Source organism: Pteropus medius, unplaced genomic scaffold (genome assembly GCF_902729225.1).
Source record: "Pteropus medius unplaced genomic scaffold, Ma_sr-lr_union100, whole genome shotgun sequence".
In the NCBI taxonomy this organism is placed as follows: domain Eukaryota; kingdom Metazoa; phylum Chordata; class Mammalia; order Chiroptera; family Pteropodidae; genus Pteropus; species Pteropus medius.
This window is the reverse complement of record NW_024342644.1, coordinates 2,188,189-2,209,885: the sequence shown is the minus strand read 5'-3', so window position 1 is coordinate 2,209,885 and position 21,697 is coordinate 2,188,189. Positions and strand designations below refer to the sequence as shown.

The 21,697-nt window shown below is 34.3% G+C and overlaps 1 protein-coding gene and 1 long non-coding RNA gene across 12 annotated transcripts in view; one reads left to right on the top strand and one right to left on the bottom strand.

The window, feature by feature from the left end:
• Positions 1 to 21,697, top strand: part of CDKAL1 (CDKAL1 threonylcarbamoyladenosine tRNA methylthiotransferase) — a 566,460-nt gene that overhangs the window by 378,913 nt on the left and 165,850 nt on the right. The gene's annotated exons all lie outside the window — the stretch shown is intronic.
• LOC120605568 (uncharacterized) overlaps positions 14,963 to 21,697 on the bottom strand; it is a 64,173-nt gene continuing 57,438 nt past the window's right edge. Inside the window, exon 5 of the long non-coding RNA XR_005653656.1 lies at positions 14,963 to 14,977. This is a non-coding gene — a long non-coding RNA (uncharacterized LOC120605568). The remainder of the gene's footprint in view (positions 14,978 to 21,697) is intronic.

The following is a 21,697-nucleotide window of genomic DNA, read 5'->3' as shown; positions in this document are numbered from 1 at the left end:
TTTTTGCCCTAGGTTCCCTTTTTTGTGGTGTGTATGTAGCAGTTACCTCAGTCTCATGGTAAGTCCCTTGTGGTTCCATACCATGTAGGGCGTATCTTTCTACCCACTGATTCTATCATACTAGATCAAAAAGTAGATTCAAGGACTTATATGTATTTCTTCTGCTACCATCTCCAATTCAAAAAGGCCCAGTACGTTGGAATTGGCATACTGCCAGAATTACTAAATAGTTTCATGTTAGAACAGAAGAAACGAGAAAATCACATTTTCCTTCTATTTGTCTATGCAAGCTTGTTTCCAACCCAGTATTTCCTCTGATTTGTGTGGGGTCACTTATATGATGTGCTTTTGCTTTAATTTATCTTACATTCTCTTAAATTCTGAAAGGGATCTTCTCCTTAAAAACTAATCTATTTTGATCAATGAAAACAGTAGTTTCTTGTTCAAAGCCTTTAAAGTGAACAGATTTTTCTTCCCTTGTTATTATTTAGAGCAATTGTTTTTAGTCTAATCATGTAAATGAGACAAAGCATTAAACTCCTTTTAGAAAATGCTGTTTTAATTCCACTGTCCAATAATGACTCTTTTTCATACACTTTTTCCTAAGTTATTGTGATTCAGTCTTTTCATTGTATCATTGGAAAAATACATTATTCTTTTGAATTTTTTCCTTGAAAAATATTATTTCGTTATCCACTTTGTTCTAACTTAACTGTTCATCTTTTTTTTCTCTTTTAAATAATTTGTGGTTTTAATAATCATGATATAATTAAAAATTTTAAGAGTATTTTCTCACTTATAAAAAAGTCACAATTGCCTTGAAACTTTTATAACATAATTTCCTGAATTTTCCTTAAATGGTAAAAGAAACTAATTTTGATTAGAGAACTGTTTAGAACTTTAAGAATTCTGGTACATAGAGAACTTAAAAATATTGATTAAATTGTAGTGAATTTTGAAACAATATTTCTTGTGTATAAAAGATATAAGTATGTTTTCCCTTTCTATAGGCTAAACTAAATCCTCATTTTTCCCCAATAAAAAAATCAAAAATATACAAATAGAAAGATAGCATTGGCATGAAACTATTTAGACTTAGAATTATGGCTTTTTGTATATACAGTAGGTCCTTGAATAATGTAGTTATGATGTAATGTTGATGAGGGGGAAAAAAATAGATTCCCAGCCAGTGCCACTGTCTGTGTGGTTTGCACGTTCTCCCCATGTCTGTGTGGGTTTTCTCTGGGGACTCCAGTTTCCTCTCACATCCCAAAGAAGTGCAGTTAGGTGAATTGGCTGTGCCTACCTTGTCCTGGTCAGAGTGAGCATGGGTGAGTGTGAGTGGCCCTGTGAAGGAAGGTGTCCTGTACAGGGTAAGTCCACCTTGCACCCTGAGGTGCTGCTGGGAGAAGCACTGCCCACCATGGCCCTGACGTGGAATAAGCAGGTTGGAAAATCATTATCTGACTTATTTTTATTAGCCCTTCTTAAATGTATATATAGCTCACATTTATTGCAATGTTTAATATTAGAAGTGTCTCGGGTCTTTATTTAGAAGTTTGGTGATTTTTTTTTTTCTTTTTTGACCAGACGTATGCCCTAGGAACTTAACTCTTATTTCTATCAATTAGCCTAAGGTCGAGTTGGTTTTATTATACATTGTTTCACTTAAAGTCACAGTTTCTAAGAATCTATCCACCATGTTAAATGAGGACTTACTGTGTAGTAATATTCACCGCCCTCAAATAATAATTATATTGATTATTAATATTTATTGAGCACTTAAAAAGTCCCAGTCACTACTTGGATTTATTTCAATATGTAAACTCATTTAATTCTTACAACAACCCTGTGAAACATATTATTGACATCTATGTTTTACATGTGAGGCAACAAAACAAGGAGCTTGAAGTTACAGGTGGTGGTATGGAACCCAGGTTGCCAGGTACCTGGGCTCTAGTGCTTTTTGTTGTGCTCTATTATCACACATGCTATGCTCTAAATACGTGCTGCTCGAATATTGGCTCAGAGACCACTGCCCGTTCGTAAACTCTGTCATTGGTGTACAATAAGATTATTACTGAAATTGAAAGTAAGCACTTAGAAACTTTTATAATAATTTGACATTCCCAAGACATCAATGTTCTTTAGTAATTCACATTAGTCATGTTTTAGAAATTTCAGTTCATAATGAATTGGAGGGAAAATTAAAATTCACCACACCACAGATAGTTCAAGAAGCACTGATCTAAAAGTGCCTTTTTTTTTTTTTTTTTTTTTTTTTTTGGCTATAGGTGCTTTTAAATTTATAATTTTATTTATTTCTCATAATAACCATCTAAAGTACATGGTGCTATTTGCTGTTTTAGGTTGAGAAACTAAAAATCATATATATATATATATATATATATATATATATATATATATATATATATATATATATAGTGGATCTGGAATTCAAAGCCTGCTTTTTATTCTATAAAGCATAAAAACTTTATCCTCTTGTCCCTTGTGACATTCATATTGGAACATTTAATTAGCTATGTAAATTCGTTAAAACCTTTCAAGATATTTTTCCTTTTTGTCAATTATCTTTATAAATGAGAACTTAAATTGAATAAATAACATTTTAAAAAAATTAAGGATTCCTTAAACCTAAAGAGAATGATACAACATAGTCATTTAATATAACTTAGTTAAGGGATTTTTTTTCTTTTTTGACTTCTTAGAGGCAATTCTTTAAATAGTTATTGGCAACCGTAATTCCACTTATTAGTAAATATTCCTTCGAATGGGAAATTCAGAACTTTTTCCTACTGCTTCAAATTATAATGGTAGAATGTGATTTAGCATTCCCTCAGTTTCCTCATGTATAAAATAAAAAGGATGAGCTAAATTATTTTAAGTTCCATTCTAACTCAAAAAATTCTATGATTTTTTTTTCTCTGCTTAGGTTTTGCCTAATGAATTTTTATTCTTTTGTATTTTCCAGTTATTTCTGGTCTCCAGAAACCCTTAGTGATCCTGCCTTTACCTCTGTTACAGCTGCGCTTCTTTCCTCCTCACCGCCCAGTCCCTCTAAAGAATGACCTTCCCTGCTGCCTGCCACCACCTTCCCCACTTTCCATCCATTTCTTGATCTGCTGTAATCTGGTTTCTGCTCACTCTCCTTCATTGTAACTACTCTTGTTAAATTCCTAATTGTGGACTCCAGCAGGCAGTCTTCCTAAATTTTTGTCTCTCTTACACAGGCCAATTCCTTCTACCTTGAATCAGTTTCAGTCTCAACCATTCCTTCCCTTCCTCTCTCCCTCTCCCCTCCTCACTCCTTCAGATACTTATATCTAATCTATCTGACTGTCTCTTGAATGAAGCTCTCCACCTACAATGTTCCTCAAGCACTCAATCCTCACCCTTCATACTTACTATTCTTGCCCTCCTTTTTTGTCTTAGTGAAGGGCCCCACTCTCCATCCAGCCAAATCAGAAACAGTTTTTTTGGACTTTCTTCTTACCTTCACGTACCCAATCTGCCACCAGTTTCCATGAATTCAATCTTCCAAATGACTCATGTCTGCCTCCTCATCCCCAGGTCACTGTCCTATTTGAAAAAGTTCTCTTGAATTGTATCTAAATCCCTTCCCTAACTCCAGGCTCATTCCCTTCAATCCACCCTTTATTGCCTGAAATGTTCTTTCTAAAATACAAACCTTGTATTTCTTTGATCAAAATTCTTCCATAGCTCACCATTGTCTTCAGTACATGAAACAGTAACAATAGCAATTATACCATCTACCACTATTGATTTGTACTAGCTGCCAGTATTTTACATACATAACCTTCTTATAGTTTATCTCCACTGTGGTACGTACTACACTGTTCTGTGTTTGTGCCAATGTCTCCCCTCAGAGACTCCTTCTCCCCCGAGGAACTTCATGAGTCCTTGCATGTGTATATCTTCAACATTGTTGTTGTAGTCGTAGGACATGGGGATTTCAGAATCCTGTGGTAGAAAAGCTCACAGAAAGGACAGCAGAGGCTTTGCTGGCTTGGGTGGAGAGTAGTCCTAGGTCAAGGGAGCCAAAGCCCTGTTACCCCGTGGAGCTCCGTCTCTCAAATCCTTAGGCTGCATTGTCACCTGAAAGAAGCAGGACTCAGAGAGTGGGCAAAAATGACTATCTCTGGTTCAATACAGACAACCTACTACTACCAGCAGCCTCACACCTACACGAACCATATTTTAAGACAAAATCGTTGTATTCTGTAGAAAACAGCCTTGGAAGTCAGTTTCCTTCTCAGCTCATTTGCCTAATACTTCACTGCTGAGGCTCTTCGCTGAAAGACAATGATTTCATTCTTATTATTATAAGATAGCTTGTTCTTCCAAGCTATTTTATATTTCTTAAATGATCGACCTTTGCACAGCATGGTATTCTATGTTCAGCTGCAAAAACTGTTCTTTGTAATTCCCTTTCTTGGGTGTTGAATTTAAAATATATATAATGTTATTCCTCTATTTCTGAGATGTTTTTAAAGAGTGTAAACTGAGGTTATGAACATTTTTAGGTCAAGTTACTAAAAGAAATTTGACATTTATGCGAATAAAAATAATATCAGGAGTTACAAACGCTAATATAGAATCTCAAGGGCTATCAAGCTCTGCGCTTGAGGCCATGATTGCCAGCAGGGGTCAAAGAGGAATCTCTGCTTTCTCTATGCAGCCTCCCTTGGGTAAGCCGTTGCCATCGTGGTATCTGGTGCACCAGCAGAAAGGGCAGAGTGAACTTACTCCTTCTTCAACAACTTGCTTTAATATTTACCTCTTAAAGGAAGTGTGGATTAATAGTACTTCTTATGTAGACAGCTAGACGTAGAGCCCAAGATAATTTTTCGAGAAATAATATCAAGCCAAAGGAAATAAATCTAATAATTTCGTCAAATATATGTAGACAGGCTCTGTTTGGTTCACCTTGTGTGTTTAAAGACAGGATTTTATATTTCTTTTTTTTGCTGTAGGAGCTGCTGAGAAAAAATTTTTAAAAGTTGATTCTAGGTGAACTAATTTGGTGCTAATTACCTAAAACAAAGTGCTAACACTAAAATTGATCCTTAAAATAGAAATGTGTATATTGAAGTTTTTGCTGATGTTTATTTCATGTTACCTAAAGAGAATGTATTCTTATAAAAATGAAATTACTGTATGTTAAGTATTGGAATAAGGTTCTACATAAGTAATAGAAGTTATATTTAGATATAAAATGAAAGGATTGTCCCTCTTTTGGAAATATGACATTGGATGCTTTTGGTAAAGATTAATTCTTAGGTCAAACAAACCTTTAATAGCATGAGATTGAATCATGTAAGGATATACATTATTATTTTGTTTCTAGTCATTATTACTTACTGCGGTAAGGTTTTTCTTTGTGAAGGTGGGAAATGAACTCTTTCTGTTCTACATTTCCTCATAGTCTTTAAATCCACCTATAAGTTGGATTTGTTCTTTTAGTGGCAAAATGGAGGTTGTACCTAAGATTGTACCTACCCCTTATTTTATCTCTTTTGCTCTGTCATCTGTCATACACCTCATATTAGGTTTCTTGGTTTTTGTTTTTTGTTTTTTAATTAATTTGTTTCTATTGTCCTTATCATTGAGTTATCCTTTTGATTTTCTCTCTTTTCGCTCCTATTTTTAAGAGAAACTATTTCTACAGGTGCCCATTTGTTACAACATTGAATTTATTACATTTTTTTCCTAATTAAGATCCCAGGTGGTATTCTTTCTACTGCTGTGTGTAGAATTAGAGTTCCTAAAGGAGTTTTGCATTAAAAAATAGACTGGAGGCTAGATAGCATAAATATTAGCGGTTTAGCCTGTGATTAGATACATGAAATTTAAATAATACCTTTGCTAGAAGCCTTAGAAGTCACTCAGTTGTAGCAGTAGCCTGTGGTTCTGCTGTTGTGAATGATTAACTGCTGTCTTGAGCAGTGTGCATTACAGTGATTTTTTAAAACTTTTTCTTACTCAGTTAATTGAATGTACATATGAATCATCATCCATACACCAGTAGGCAAAATATAACCTATTTAAGGCTATCCTTCCAAGTGTTTCATATGCCAGCAGGCCACTAGGAGATGCTAAATAACAATATGGCCACATAATTTACTTGTTTCCACTAGATTAAGGAAGAATCTTAAAAGTTGTTTTCTAGCTTAATTTTTTACCCTTTTCAAAGCGTTGTGTTTATACAGTGGCCAATATCTCATTTTCTTTTCTTCTTTACCCAATAAATATTTTAGTAAAAATGCTTCCGTAACACCAATATCCCAAATGATATTTTTTAGACATTTCAGAAGCTGCAATGCTAATCTTATTAAAAACAATGTTTCTTTCTCTTTTTTTTACTCTTTGCTCAAAATATATATATATATATATATATATATATATATATATATATATATATATATATATATATATATATATATATAAAAGGATTAGCTGTTTTTTGTGGGGTTTTTTTGCTAATTTAATTAATATGATCATGAACATAAGGAAGTAGAAGGCAGCTTAGAAATAATAGTCTGTCTTCTCTCATTTTCAACCAAAGCCCAGAGACGTTACTATATTTCACGTGTAATGTCCAGGTCAGTCTAGTTTTCCAGCTGTCATAAAAGCCTCATTCTTCCAAAATATCAGGCAGTAATATGTAAGTCACTTCTCTCAAAAGGTCATATGGAATTATGTATTGGTTGTTTTAGAAATACCCTCATATCTTCAACTAGTTTTTGCTGTTTTTGACAGATAGAAACTTTAGCAGATTTACAGGTTCTATGATGTTATTTAATAAAAAGAGAGAGAGAGAGATCGCACCAAAGACAAAGAATGCTGAAGCATAAGTATCTTATGAACCCAGCCACTTTGGTAGAAATACTCAAGTGAGGTGCTGTCATAATTTTCTTCCAAGCAAGAACTTTTAGGTGGGAGTAATCAAAATCAGAATATTGATGTTAGAAAATTTAATTTAGCCCAGTAATTGAGAGCACAGGGGTAAGGTCAGATAAACTAAGTTTGAATCTCATGTTTCTTTGTAATACTGACCAAATAACTTAACCTCTTTGACCTTAGTTTTCTTATCTGTAAAAAATAATACCCTTTCTTTAAGGTTGTTGCGAGAATTAAATGAGATGATACAAGTTAAGATAGTCTAAAAAACAGTGCTTGGTAAGCACTCATTAAATTATTGCTTGATTTTCAACACAGAACACAGTTAATAAGTGATATCAAAATTAAACAAAATTTTTGATATATGGTAGGTAGAAGCCAATATACGTGGCCCATTTAATCTAAAATAACAAAAAGTCAATATGGATGAAGAAAAACAGATTGAAAATATTTTTCTGTCTTATTTTTTTCTACAAATTTTTATATAATGTCCCCTTAGTCATCAGAACTAATCCAAAAGATTTAGAAAACAGAGTGAGCAGGAAACAGTTACAGTCCATCAAGGTCCACTAATATCTCTAAAAGTGACATCATTGATTGGGGTCATCAGGGTTGAAATTAGGCATTTTTTTTCAGGATCAGAATTCTCATCACCACTTTTAGACTTTTATTCCTTTATTCACTCCACATCTAATTCAACCCGCAGTAGTGCCAGTCCTCCAAACTTTTAGTCTTTCATTTTTCTTATAAACCTTTGCTTTCCTGGAGTACCTCATAGCTCTTGTCATTGGTGGTTAATTTTGTATGAAATCATTCCTTTTGAAGTGTTGATTGACAATGCCTGGAAACTTCTATCCTAAATAAAATTTGCATTGGGCTGGGGTCTGTAATGTCTTAAAGAAAAAGGAGAAATGACAGAATAGGTTAGGGAACTCTGAAGGGCCAATATGCAAAATATTTTTGTTCAGAAAGAAATTTCAGCACCTGTTGCCCTGAACAGACGTTGTATGGTGTTATAATATACTGCAGAAAAGCTAGTCATGTATGGGATGGTACCAACTCCCAGCGGTGCCTCCCCTTTTCTAGGTCCCCATATATGAAATTTAGCTGCATTTAAAATCAGAACAGTTCTCTGATCCCTGGATAGTGTAAAATATTGTCTTGTTTCACTTCTCATTTAAAAATAAATACATAAAAAATGTATGAAATTATTCCACAGGTTCATGCCTAGTGCCAGATATATTTTTGAGCATTATTTACAGAGAGTAAATTACTCACATGGCCTGGCTGCTGCCTAGTCCTGGGTGATGTAATCAGGTTCAGTTAATTCTAAACAATAGAGTGTGGCGGGAACTCGGGTAAGTGGCGGGTTGACTGCACCCAAACTGTTGATTTAAGTTGTCAAGAGAGCTTGACTCATACTTAGACCTGACACCAGTTTGGGTCAGCTGGCTTAGCTCTAAACCATTACCAGTAAACTATAATTCTTTTGTGTGTATGAGGAGGCGATGGGATGACCCCTCTGTTCATGTTCCACCTCCTCCCCCCAGTAGCTCACTGCAGCCTGCACAGCCTGGCTGACACTCTTTATAACTTTTCTAAATACAGGCTTCAGTTTCTTTATTCTGCTCATGCTCATCACTAGTTAACTAGCCACATGCCTGAGGCAACTGCCAGTATGCTGTGTGCTGTATGTAATTTCTATTCATTTCTTAATTTTGTTAGTGATGTTTAATAAATACACTAGTATTCACTTTATTATACTCCATATCTATATAGAACTTCACGATTTTCATAGGGAACTCGTACCTGTCAATATTTTAGGCAGGGCAGAGCAGGGATTACACTGCATCAGCATTAATCATCCTTGTTATCTTTTGATTAGATCATTCAAATTAAATACTGTTTGGAAGCGTGATCTAAGGTTTAATGCATAAGAATAAATATATAGAAAACGAGCAGTTTGTTTAATGTGAGGTTTTTTTAAGTGTGAAGTGAATGTTTCTTTTTTTTTCTACCATTAGCCTTTGAAAATAAGTGGTAGCAATTTAAAATATAGACACACAAATGGAAACTTGTTTAAGTTTATTTACTTGGATATCAGTTTAAATTTATTTACTCTGAGGTGATTTAAAGCCCATATGTAGATATATTTGTTTCAGTAGGTCCAATGAAAGGTACCTACTTTGAATGGTGAGGTACTATGAGGAACTGAAATGAACCTCAGAGGGTGATCCAAGGTGACTGTAACTTCATACCCTCCTGTTTGTACCTGGCTGAGTCTCAGGAAACCTTGAGGGCAGTGCTCTGATAAGAATTGCCTTTGTGTTCTTTCTGTAAATTAGTTTTTGGTATGGAAAGCCAGAAAGCTCAAATCCTCTAAGTACATATGTAAAGTGATTTTCTTCTTCCATATCTTTATCAAAACTTTGTCTCCTAGTCTCTTTCCTATTATAATGTTGAAAGACTCCAAATCAATTAAATGATTTGCTTCTCAATTATGGATGGTTCCATTTTCTAATAAGTAGAATTTTGTCTTCCAGACCATGTCTGCTAACATTTCCCTGATTTTTATTTTATTTTCCAGTTTAGTTTTTATTTATCTTAGAACAGAGTACATGTTTTCATGAGGGTAGAAACAGCAAACAATGGCACGATATGTTTTTATTTACCATAGATCTTATCCATTTAGCTTTTCCATGGCAAAATGGGAACAAATCCATCATGGCTCTTTCATTGTTTTCTACTATGTCTCTAACTTTAATGAGGTATGTTAGTTACTCATGTGGTGAGACATGGGAATGGAAAGGCATGATTGTTTTTTTTATTTTACGAAATGTCTTCAGATGAGGGGAAACTGTCCTCAGTTGAAGAATGGTTCATGAATTTTAGTACACGACATTCCTTTTATATAAATTTGTAAATAAATTTGTAATAGGAATAGTAAAATAATAAGACTTGCCAATTATATTTTAGCCAAGAAAATAATAGGATTTATATTTTATTATGTTTATGTCTGCTAGATTATACTTTCTTATTATGAAATGAGGATTAACTTTAGCAATATGAGTCAGTAAAAGTGTAAACAGTAGAAGCAATTTTCCTTCCTAGAGCACTGTATAGAAGAACAGTTTGATAGGTGACATGAGTGTGTTTTTTTAACATAGTAAAGTAATTTATTTATATCTGTATTCAGGATTGGAGTAGTTTACAGAGAAGCATATGAGATGTAGAATTTTTTAAAATGTAGTTAAAGAAATCCAGCGTGAAAACTAATGTAGAAAGGAATAAGATGATGCCAATGGTAATATTACCATTAAAAGTACATGTCCTCTGGTGTCATACATTTACTAGACTTGAGCTGGCTGCATAGTTGACCACAGCTTTCTGGAAGCCATTTAATGACAGACCCATAGGCTTTTAAAAAATCCACTTGTCGATATAACTTTATTCTGTATAAAGTTGATATGTAAGAAATCATTTTATTTATGTATTTATTTATGTATTTATTTATGTGTTTATGTATGTATGTATGTATGTATGTATGTATGTATGTATGTATGTATGTATTTATTTTAGGCGAGGCAACCTTGGTTGACCTCACAGATTGCAAGGAACTTGTCAGCTTACAATCCCTTATTTTTTTATTTATTTTTTACACCTATAGCACTTGGTCTTCCTAGGTGGTCTCCTATTCAGGTACTAACCAGGCCCGACCCTCCTTAGCTTCAGAGATCAGATGGGATCAGGCTTGTTGGGGTAGCATGGCCGTGGACAAGAAATCATTTTAAAATTGGCCCTAGTTCAGTATCACTTGTACAGTCAGTCACTCTCTTCTTTCCTCTCCATGCAAAAATTGTTTTTGCTTTTTGGATTATAAAAATGGGCTAAATTAGTGTCTTTTATCATTGTAATTAATAGATATAATTTTTTCTGCTCTTTATATGCTTTTCTTTATGTTTTCAGTTCAAATTTTCTTAAAGCCTTCTCTGCTCTAGCTTTTTGTTTTGATTTGATTTTGCTTTATTTTTATTATAAATATAAGCAAGTTTTGAAGAAAAGCAAAGGTGAATGAATATTTCTGTTTTTCTTCCTCTAGAACTTTCAGGCCACTTCTTCTGACTTTTTTCCATTTAGAGACATAGATTTTGATTTGTTTGTTTATTTGGGGATAGGAAAATAGTGAGCAATGAAATGAACAAAAAGACAGAAAACTATTATTTTTCGCTAGGCCTGGAACTGAAGTTTTGGGGTACCCTTGGAATATTTAAATGCTCTAATCATTCTCTTTGAAATAAATAGTAATTTTATAGTGATTTTATAAACCTGTGCTTCTATTTCTAGCTGCAAAGAAATCTACCAAGTGAAAGCTTCATTTCAAACTTCCCTAATAGCTCACTCATTCAGCAACTTCCTTTTTGTTGTTTTATATTATGGATATGGAATAACTTTATTAAAAAAAAAAAAGAATACAATGAAGGTTAACTTTCAACTGTTTATATTGTTCTCTAAATTTACAGTTGAATGCTTGTTAATTTGTATTCATTTCTCTCTCATTATTTTGAATACACATTTCTATGATTCAGTGTTGTCCATATATTTATTATATTTATTAGATGAAATATGCTGTTCAGGGTAGCATAATACTTGGGCCACACAAGGCCAGGAGGAGGGGACGAACACAGAGGACAAAACCCCGAGTAGTATTTATTCTGGATTCCAAACACTCTTAGTGGCCTCAAAAATCTTTAGCTTTCTCGAAACGTTCACTCAGTGTTCTTTACAAAAATGACTACTGTGTCTTAGTTACAACCATACTCTTCATTCCATGGTTATACATGTTTATTATTGTATCTTTACTTTTATGACATATTCTTGGTCTTATCTGTAATTTACTTAATGTCAAGTTACAACCAGGAGGGCAACAACCAACATCTTTATTATTCCTATGAGAAAAGACAGACTTTTATGATGTTTTTTCTAGGAATTAATTTTGAAGAAATTGGAGACTGCCTATGTGTTAAGCCAGAGATATATGCAGTCTTAACTAAGATGTTATCAGAGAAAATGGTTTCATTTCTAGAAACCTCTTTATCTGTTACTGGACATGAGTTTATGCATTATTTTGTCTGTTTAAACTCTTAACTCTTTAGTGAACTTCAGCCTCTTTATGTTCTCTCTTGCCTGTTCTCCATCGTTGTCATGGACTCCCATCACTTGATCTCTCCTAATTCTCGAATCTTCTGGTTTCCACCTGGCCTGCACCCTATGGTCCCTCTGTGATGTCCTTTGGTAACAACTTCGGCATTCTTTTACTTCTAACCCTGATCACCCCCAGTGTTGGCCCTACCACCTGCACCCACTTTTTTTGCCTCCAGATTGCTAAATGTGCCTTTAGAAGCCTTGCTTAAACCTTACTAAAAGGATCATGTTATTTAATGAGCCCCTTTTGCTGTACATCAGTCTGTTTTCTTTTTCAGTCCCTTCCTCCGTGTTCGCATTAGCCATCTCTAATCTTTTCATCCATTTCGATTATAATACCCGAACTTTACCTAGCCTATTCAGCAGAGTGACCTCCCAACAAAGGCCCTCTCAATTACCCTCTTTGTCAAGCTCAGAATGCAGTTATATGCAGCCAGTTTCCATGTCCTTCTTTTCTAAGAATATGTCCACTCCTTTCTCCAGATGGGCTGAAGCAAATCCTAATGGGCAGGAAGAGGAGAGGAGAGGCAGTGCCAGGTTCTGGAGAGGCCCGTATTGACCGTGCTCAGGAACACAGAATCGGTGGGGGCCGAGGAGTCTGGGATGGAGATCACTAGGCCCAGGGTGCTGAGCTGGGCCAAGAGAAGAAGAAATGCAGATGGACTAAACACAGGAATTGGGCAGGAATCAGGCAACCTAAGCAAAAAGCATGTGGGCCCAGGTAGTAGGGAAACTGAAGGAAGTTGGTATAATAGGGTAGATCTAGGCAGAATGGAGTCACTGATGATGAGAGAAACCCAGTGAATGTGTCAATAAAACATCTTGTCTGGACTATAGAAAGAATTTCCTAATAGGTCTTTTTTCTGACTCCGACTTACCTCCCACATTTCCAATAATAATTATAGTTAACCATTTAAGGGTTAGCTCTGTGCCAGGCAGTATCTTAAAACTATCTAGATGTTAATTTCATTTGATCTCCCAACATTCAGCTAGTTAGGTTTTATCCTCAGTTTCAAAGTAAAACATAGAGGCTTAAGGACGCTCAAGATCCTAGGCAAGTTACCAAGTGCCTGCTAGACTTCGTAGCCGGGACATCCCTTTGGCACTTCAAATTCAACTATAGCAGAAATCGTATTCCCTCCCCCAAACCAGCTTCACTTTTTATAAGGTTCTGTTCTTTCTCTTCATTATATTTATGCTTTCAGAGTTACCACGACTTAATATTTCCAGAGACAGCTTGATGTTATTCTTGTTCCCTACATCCAACATCTAACTTGTCAGTAACATGTATTTTTTTTCCCTGATGTTGACCACTCTCTGAATGAACTAGAGAGAAGAGAGCAATAAGATGAAAATAAAAGTAGGGAGAGAGTGTTGAGAGTCAAGGTGATGGAGGTGGTCATGGAGAAGTACTGTTTCCTTGCCCTTTAGGGTAAATAACGTAAGATGTATGGGTTGACTGTTCTAATCTCAAAGTTGTGTGAAGGTACGATCATCAGTTTTCCATGAAATCCCTTCTTTTGATGCTTTTCTGAAATTATGTTTTGACATGTCATGATTAATTTTATTTTTATTTATTTTATAATAGGGAATGCATGCACATGGGAAAAAAATACGAAAAGCATAAATGGGACACATCAAAAAGTAGGTCCCTTACTCCAGTCATTCAGTTCTTCCTTCTTTGGGGTAAAATTGGTGGTTGGTGGAACCAAATAAAGTTGATTGTTTCCATGACTGTAATAGATGCATACATAAATTGGCCCCGTGCTTTAGAGATTGAACAACTCCTTTATCTCCTGTGTTTTTATACCCATAGCAGGGCCCAATCTCCTTTCAGTGCATTATTTGCATAGCTTTTAAACACTATTTGGAAAATGCTTTAATGTCCCAAGGCTTCCCAAAGGTACAGTCATCTACCCTTTTATTTCTCCATTACCTATGATGACCTTTTTTCTTTGTTTGCCCAGAATAATCCTGATTTATTCCTGTTGTCCTAGCATGTTTATTTATAGCACCCACTTTTACTCAACTGTGTCTGTGTTTGGAGGATAAATAATATACACTGCCCATACCATTTATGCTCCTGCAAGTCCTGTCTTGCTCAGTGCACCCTTTCTACTACCCTAATGTTATTTAAACACTGATGATCCATGGACCTTACGCTCACCCCATCACATCATTTGTCAAATGAAGAATTAAGGAAAGGATGATTAATAGTGTTAAATACAGTATGTAGGTCAAGTGGAATTAGAACAGAAAATATAATTTGTGGATTTGCCAGTGATGAGATCATAATTTCATCACTGTGTTAGGGCAGGAGCCAGGTTATAGAAGATTTACCAAGAAGTTAATAATAAGGAAGCAGAAGCAGCAGAGATAGACTGTTTTTGCAGAAGACTATAAAGGAAAAGAAGAAAGGAAAATATTTGGAACCAGTTAGAGAAGGGGGATGGAGGAGTTAGGTAAGACAGCCTGGATTAATTTGTTCCTTAGTATAGGTGAGCCTGAATTACAAGGGGGAATATGACAGAGTATGCTAGAAAAAGAAGCATTACAGACTAGGAAGCCCATAAAGGGTTCTAGAAAAATGCAATGCAGAGTGCAGTCATAAAGAAAGCAGCAAATGTGTTTCTCAGAATCTAGGAGGGAAATACTGAAAATTAAACCAACCTACACTGAGATATGTGGGTGAAGACAAAACTCCGATGCTGCCAGATGGTCTCCGTCTTCTCAGTTAAGGAGCCAGTGTTATCTTCTGTCACCACTTGTTGGCTTTGCGGTTCTTACTCCTATGAGTCCCCAGCTGTACCTTTGAGCCATCATTGTCTTATCTCTGGAGATTATAAAATCCTTTAAGTATTTTTAATAAAAACAATATTTATAAAATAAAAATCAGTGTGTGGAATTACACCTGTTTAATTTCAAATAAGTGGCCAGTTAAAGCAGCCCATAGATGTGCTAGTCCGATAGGTTTTATTTTGCAGACCAAATTCATTTTTTTAAAGCACACATGTAGTTTGATCCCAAGACCTAATAAAGCTAGCCAAATCACTAAGGAAAACATCTGTTTTATTATCAGGCCAACACAAACTGCCTACAAGTTCAACACATAAAAGACTTGTTCATATGAACATAGAGTTAGTTTAGTACAGCTGTTTGTTGATCCAAGCAAAAAAAAAAAAAGAATGGATAATCTCAGCAAATTATTTTTGTTGTTATTTTTTAAATAACCAATTTTGGTTCGACTTGATAAATATAATTAAATCAAATCTGAGCAATTCATGTATGACATTTTTTCTATCTAAAAAGTCACCACAGGGTACAAACATTCATTTTAGGAATTTTATTTGTGAATTGTAAACTCAAATGCTTTTTTAAATCTTTTAATCTATAAGTTTTACAATATGGTGAGTTGCCTACATGCCATGTATAAAGACAGTGTTTTTTTTTACTAGTACTCATTTTCATGAAATAGAACAAAGTTGAAATAGCATATTAAGAACTTTTGATATGGAAATATTCATTCTGTTAATGTTTGCCTATGTTGATGTTAGTGTTTAAGATTCAATATGGATTTTATTTCAACATCTTTCTTTATCAACAGTAGTCTTAGACTATCACAGGGATATTATATGTTCGAGAGTTAAGTTCTCAATGAGCAAGATTCTCAGGCCTATTATTGGAGACTGGGCTTTTTAAAAATCCACTGAAATTCTCTTTATAGATTTATTCAGACTATAGCATAGGTAATCCCTGAGACAAGACACATCTAGCCTAGTACCCTGCTGGGCATCTTCTGTACTCTGATGCTCTTCTTTACTATTCAGAATAATGATATAGTAGCTATAGATTTTATTTGGAGCATAACTCATATTTGAAAGGAAAATTTTACTTTTATATATATTTTAAACTATTCAGAGTTATTAGAGAAGCAGCTCACGTAGAGGTCAACAAGCTTTTTTGGTAAAGGCAAAAAAAAAAAAAAGACTTTTAGACCTAGCAAAATCAGGAGAATTCTTTTCTTTTCTTTTCCTCCTTTCTTTTCTCTTTCTTCCTTTTTTTCTTTCTTCTCTTCTTTTATTCCTTTTCTTCTTTTCCTTCCTTCCTTCCTTCTTCCTTCTTCCTTCCTTCCTTCCTTCCTTCCTTCCTTCCTTTCTTTCTTTCTTTCTTTCTTTCTTTCTTTCTTTCTTTTTCTTTCTCTCTCTTTCTTTCATCATCTGTCCATCTATCTATCTAGAAAACAAATTTCTACAAATTCCTTATTGATGAAATTTAAAATATAATAATGTAGTACAATATTTAAAATATAGATCTACTAGTAAGAAGAATTACTTTATTTGGGCAACATTTTACTAACTGGGTTCAAAGTTTAATATTCACTATCATCAAAATCAATTACTAATGTTCATTTGTCATCGTTGATGTGCAGTGAGATTTTATGTATTTCTTTTTTGAAAATGTCTTTTCACACAAATATGTAATGCCAAATATTGTTATCGATTCATGATATCAGTATATTCAGTTTAATTAAACATATTTATCACTTGGAAGACATTTATAGAATTCTATTAGATCCTTCTCTCAATATTTGCCTTTTTTCATATCAGTCACTTCCAATCGAAGATTAATGGAGGCTCCTCAATTCCTTAGTTAAATGGATTTTAAAATATGAACATTTTCTTTGCACTTGTTAAACAAGATCTGAAAAATGCTGCTGGTACTATAGTTTGAACTCAGTAAATCTGCTGCAAATTTGTGTGGAAATGGAGAGCATGCTAATTGCTTTAACTTTTGATAGTGTGGTAAATGTATGAACACTTTAATATTACTTGTGATTTAAACAACTTAGTTGTTATAAATGACTTTTCTATGTTTTACCGAAAAACAAAATTTGCCATGTAACACTAAGTTGAATTCACTAAGAAACATCAAATCTATAACAAAAGCTAATTTTTAACACCATTCAGTGTTTGATAATAGTGGTTGAATGAAGGTGGTTCTTGTTTTCTCATTGAGGAAATTTCAGTTATCAACCCTGATCTCAAAAAAAAATCATAATAGAACTTTACTACTGCTAACCCTCTGAAGTGGTGTGTGATAAGGGAAGTCAAAATATTCCACTTCTGTTTCTGACAAAAATTTCAGAACTGTTGAAAAATCTTAAGTCCACAAGAATGAATGAAATTCATTGTTGTCACTACTAGTTCAATAATATATGAGATTCAAGCATTTCCACAGAGTGCCCGCTGATGAGTAATACAGGTTTTCATTTTCACAAGCTTGTAAATCTGTCTACCTAAGCCTGTTTTGTGTTTCACATATATTTTTAGCCACTATCAGTTGTAACACATCATAGCAGATTCCACTTCAGATTGTAATGAATTAGTGTTTACTCATCTTCTTTGAAAATATTCTTGCCTGTAGTTCCATGCAGACTGTTCATAGAGGCTGATTTTCAGTCCCTTCAGTTTTGGCATTGACTCCACAAATAAACAAAAAAATCTTAGCAGTATTGGTAATTGACTGTTGATGTTGGTCCTACAGTCTTCAACTCAGTGTCGGTAGAACATAGAGAAGAAGGTAGTGGGAGGAGAGGAGACCAGAGGCAGGTTATGATGGGCCTTACTTGCTTGCCATTCATAAAGACTGAAGATGTATCTTCCAGGACATTGTGTTTCCTTTTTTTTTTTTATGGACTTTTTTTGTTTGTTTGCTTGACCTCACGGTCCTTTATTTAAAAAAAAAAAAAAATTCTTAAGTGGAAACCCAATCTGTAACAATTAAATCTGAAGTTGTTTTAGTTGGAAAGTCAGGCTAGAAAGCATGGAGCTTCAAAGAAAGGAAGCAAAGTTCAGTAGGGCTGGACTGTAATGTGTGAGATGTGGAGCCTGCATGATGCACTCTATGGAAGGCAGCCTTCTGGGGCTCATGGAAGGGCAGAGAATACAGGAATGGCTACTTTCACTGCTATTCGTTGTAATTAACTCAAGCTTCAGAGAATTTTCTGACTATCAGAAGAACTGTAAATCTACACCTTTACGTGACTAGATATACTCTGAAAAAGCTGATTTTCCTCTTGCATCTCAGAGATCTTTCTAAGATCACTTTTGGAATGGTTTATTTGAAAGATAGCCAGTATATACAGCTTTTCCTGTATCAGTTTTACATTTAACCCTTACTTTCCTCATCTATGAATAAAGAAAATATTAATTGTTCAGTATGTACAGCATTGTTTTTGGTAATAGCACTACCTAAGAATGAATATTCATGGATGAGTATTATATATTTATTCTCACATTCAGCATCTTCATTGAGAGCTGAGTCTACAAAAGCTGCTTGTGTATGTATATCATGTACAATAGTATAAATTAATTGGGTATTTGTTGATGATATTGATAACTAGGAATTTCACTCAGCAATTAGTTTTCTTCTTTTTATACTGTTAATCTAATGGATAATGAGCACTACTCCCAGCAGCTCACCGTTAAGCTTTATAATGATAGCGAAAAGCCAGTGTAGAAATTAGCAACTTGTGGAATATAGAGAACATTAAAGGTCTGTACCTTCATGCTTAGATTTTTGTATGTTTAATTTCTTGCTAAACATTGATGAACTTTATAATTCCCAAAGGATTTAATTAATTTTAGCTTTTGGAATCATATCTGTAAGAAATGAAATCATTTCTTACAGAAATGATGCCTACAGTAATCACTCAGACATTTTTTCTTAGAGAAATGCAAAGTATGGTTGAAACATGGGGACTGAGCCATATGAACCAATGTCAGTGAATAGACATGCCATATAATTTTTCTCTATTTTGATATCTACTATTCCATTTTTTCTGTCCATGATGACAGTTTTAATGTTTTACATGGAGGAGTTATAAAAAATTAGTGGAGTTTCAGTGGCTGATTTTGTGCAGCAAACATTAAGTCAGTTCCCATGAACAGCCTCCTGGTGCAACCTTTAATAAATGCAAACTTTATTTTTAGTAATGACCTTTCGTAATGTGAGCCTTGATCCTTTGAGATGCTGTTCACTTTTGATGCATCTCCAAATCCCTTTTTTTATGCATTTTAAATCAACACACGCTTGCTCTGAATTTATGCATGTGGATAGACGGAGATGTAATTTAAACACATCTGTTCAAATATGCATTTCAGATCAACTTGGTGCCGGTTCTCATAATACGATGGAGTTTTTGACGGGTATTATATCCCTAAAGTACACACCAGATGGTATTTATTAGAAAATGAATAGAAATTAAGTTTAAGGATATTGGGCTTTTTTATCTTAAGTCACTCAGTTTTTAGTCTTAAAACCATAATGATCTGATGACCTGTACCCCTATGATAAAGCTTCATATGAGACTGTTCTTTTAGATATATCTCTCTATATATATCTAATCAAGCAAATTAAAAATATTTTTTGTTGAGTTGTCACTGTCACCGAGAAAGTTAGATGAGGAAGATAGAGTGAATAATAGGCTATTAACAATTAGATACTAGCTACAACTAATACTTTATAAGTCATATAAATAATGGATTTAAAAAGATTGAATAGCTTCACTAAAAATCTTCATTCACTTTAGGCATATGACAATGAATAATTTCAGATTTATTTAAAAATATTGTTATACTTTGGAGCCATTATTTCAATGCCTAAAACAAGATTTCGTTATTAATCTTCAAAGCTAAACTTTTTTCACCAAAAATACTTATACTAAGAATAAATGACATAATAGATCCATAACGTGGCGACCTAAAATTTATATACAGAAATTTATTGCCTTTCAGATTTACCATTTTCAGTTGTGAGCTATATCTAAATAATTGTCATTTCAATGGATATAGAAAAATATGACACACATTGCTCTTTCCCCAATGCCTCACACCACTCTTTTTTTCAAACATCATGCCCGCTGTGTACCTTTATCCACACACCTGCAGAGGAGAAACCAACAAGACTAAAGTTGCCCTTGGGGTGGTGAGCCCACAATGGGAGACCAGTGACTATTGCAGGGTTTTACACTAATTTTCTTCTCCAGAATTTATAACCAGTTCCAAAAAGTTGGATCAAGGATAAGAAACAAAATCTATATCTGCATGCTTTTTTCTTGGATCTGACAGGAAGCTATAGTCTCATGTCTGCAATCAGATGCAAGTAAACCAGACTTAGATTCCTTGTGAGCTATTATTGACTTCTACAAACAACACCACAAATTAAGTCTTTTTCTCAGAGATTTAGACAGAGGGAGTGCAAAAGGAAAGCGATGATTTGTGAGGTAACCTGCAGTTATGTTAGGCAGTAATAGAAAACATTTTAAAATATTTGAAATAATATAATTGCTTTGCACTGGGAACACGTACATGAATAAAAGATGTTAGCAGGTGTCCTGCTAGTATGGCATCTCATGCTGTTGTATTTATTGGAAATATGCACACCATCAGCAGATTTAAATTTGTAAAAAGTAATTGAAACAGAAGGTTTGAATAAAAAATCTAGGCTTAAAATCATGTAACTCCTTTAAACTGAATTTCCAATTTAATAAAATACAGCTTTTGTATTGTTACCTTTCTATCTTAGATTTTTCACTATTACTCCGAAAATCATATTTTTGGGGAATGCCAGGTTTTTTCTTTAAAATACTTTAATACATAACATACAGTAATTGCCTGTAATATTTGATTTGTCCATTCATAATTTGATAAAAGTTTTTGTGAGCATTTTTATTTTTTGATGAATAGGGAGTTAATGGTTAATGTATTTTTGGGTCACAACTTTTATGGTTAGTAACCTACAGACTTGTAAACATTGCATTATTATAGTCGATGTACAAAGACACATTTCCTTATTGTCTCATGTTATCAGTAAAACCGATTTAACACAATAAATTATATGGATAACAGTTTTAGTTTTAAATAAAGGAATACTCATGTAGAGTGTGATTTGCTTTCAGGTAAAAGTGTTTTTCTTATTTATTTATTTTTTTTCTTTTGCACTACTTTTATCCCTTTTCTGTATTTAACTATCAGGGAAAATGTAGAGCCAAATTGCTCAAGTCTTAATCCTTTTGATTGACTGCAGCTTCCTTGTCTGCATTTCTTATGACTTGGTCCTCTTGCTTATCTTTTAACTATAAACTCATTTTCTACCCACCGACCCCACTACCACCATCACCATTCACCCCTATCCCCGCTCCTCTACTAACAAGTATTATTTAGACCCTCACTATGCACTGAGGAGATAAAAACTAGATGTAACATGGTCCCTGCCCTCATTGCAGTTAGAGTTTATCAGTTATACAATGAACCCTTCTTTGTTGACACTGGATACTCTGGTGGGTGTCTGGATTAATGGCCTCACTCTCCTTCTAGGCTTAACACCCCAGGGTCATATTGACCCCCTCTTTTCACTGTCTCCACTCCCTTCCACTCCCTTCCTCTTCTCAGGTCAGTCGTAGTTCTAATAATTATCCGTTCTCTCATACCCCTCCTCCTTTCTCTCCCCACTCTCGCTGTCCTAGTTGAAGCCATCATTATCTTGTGCTCTA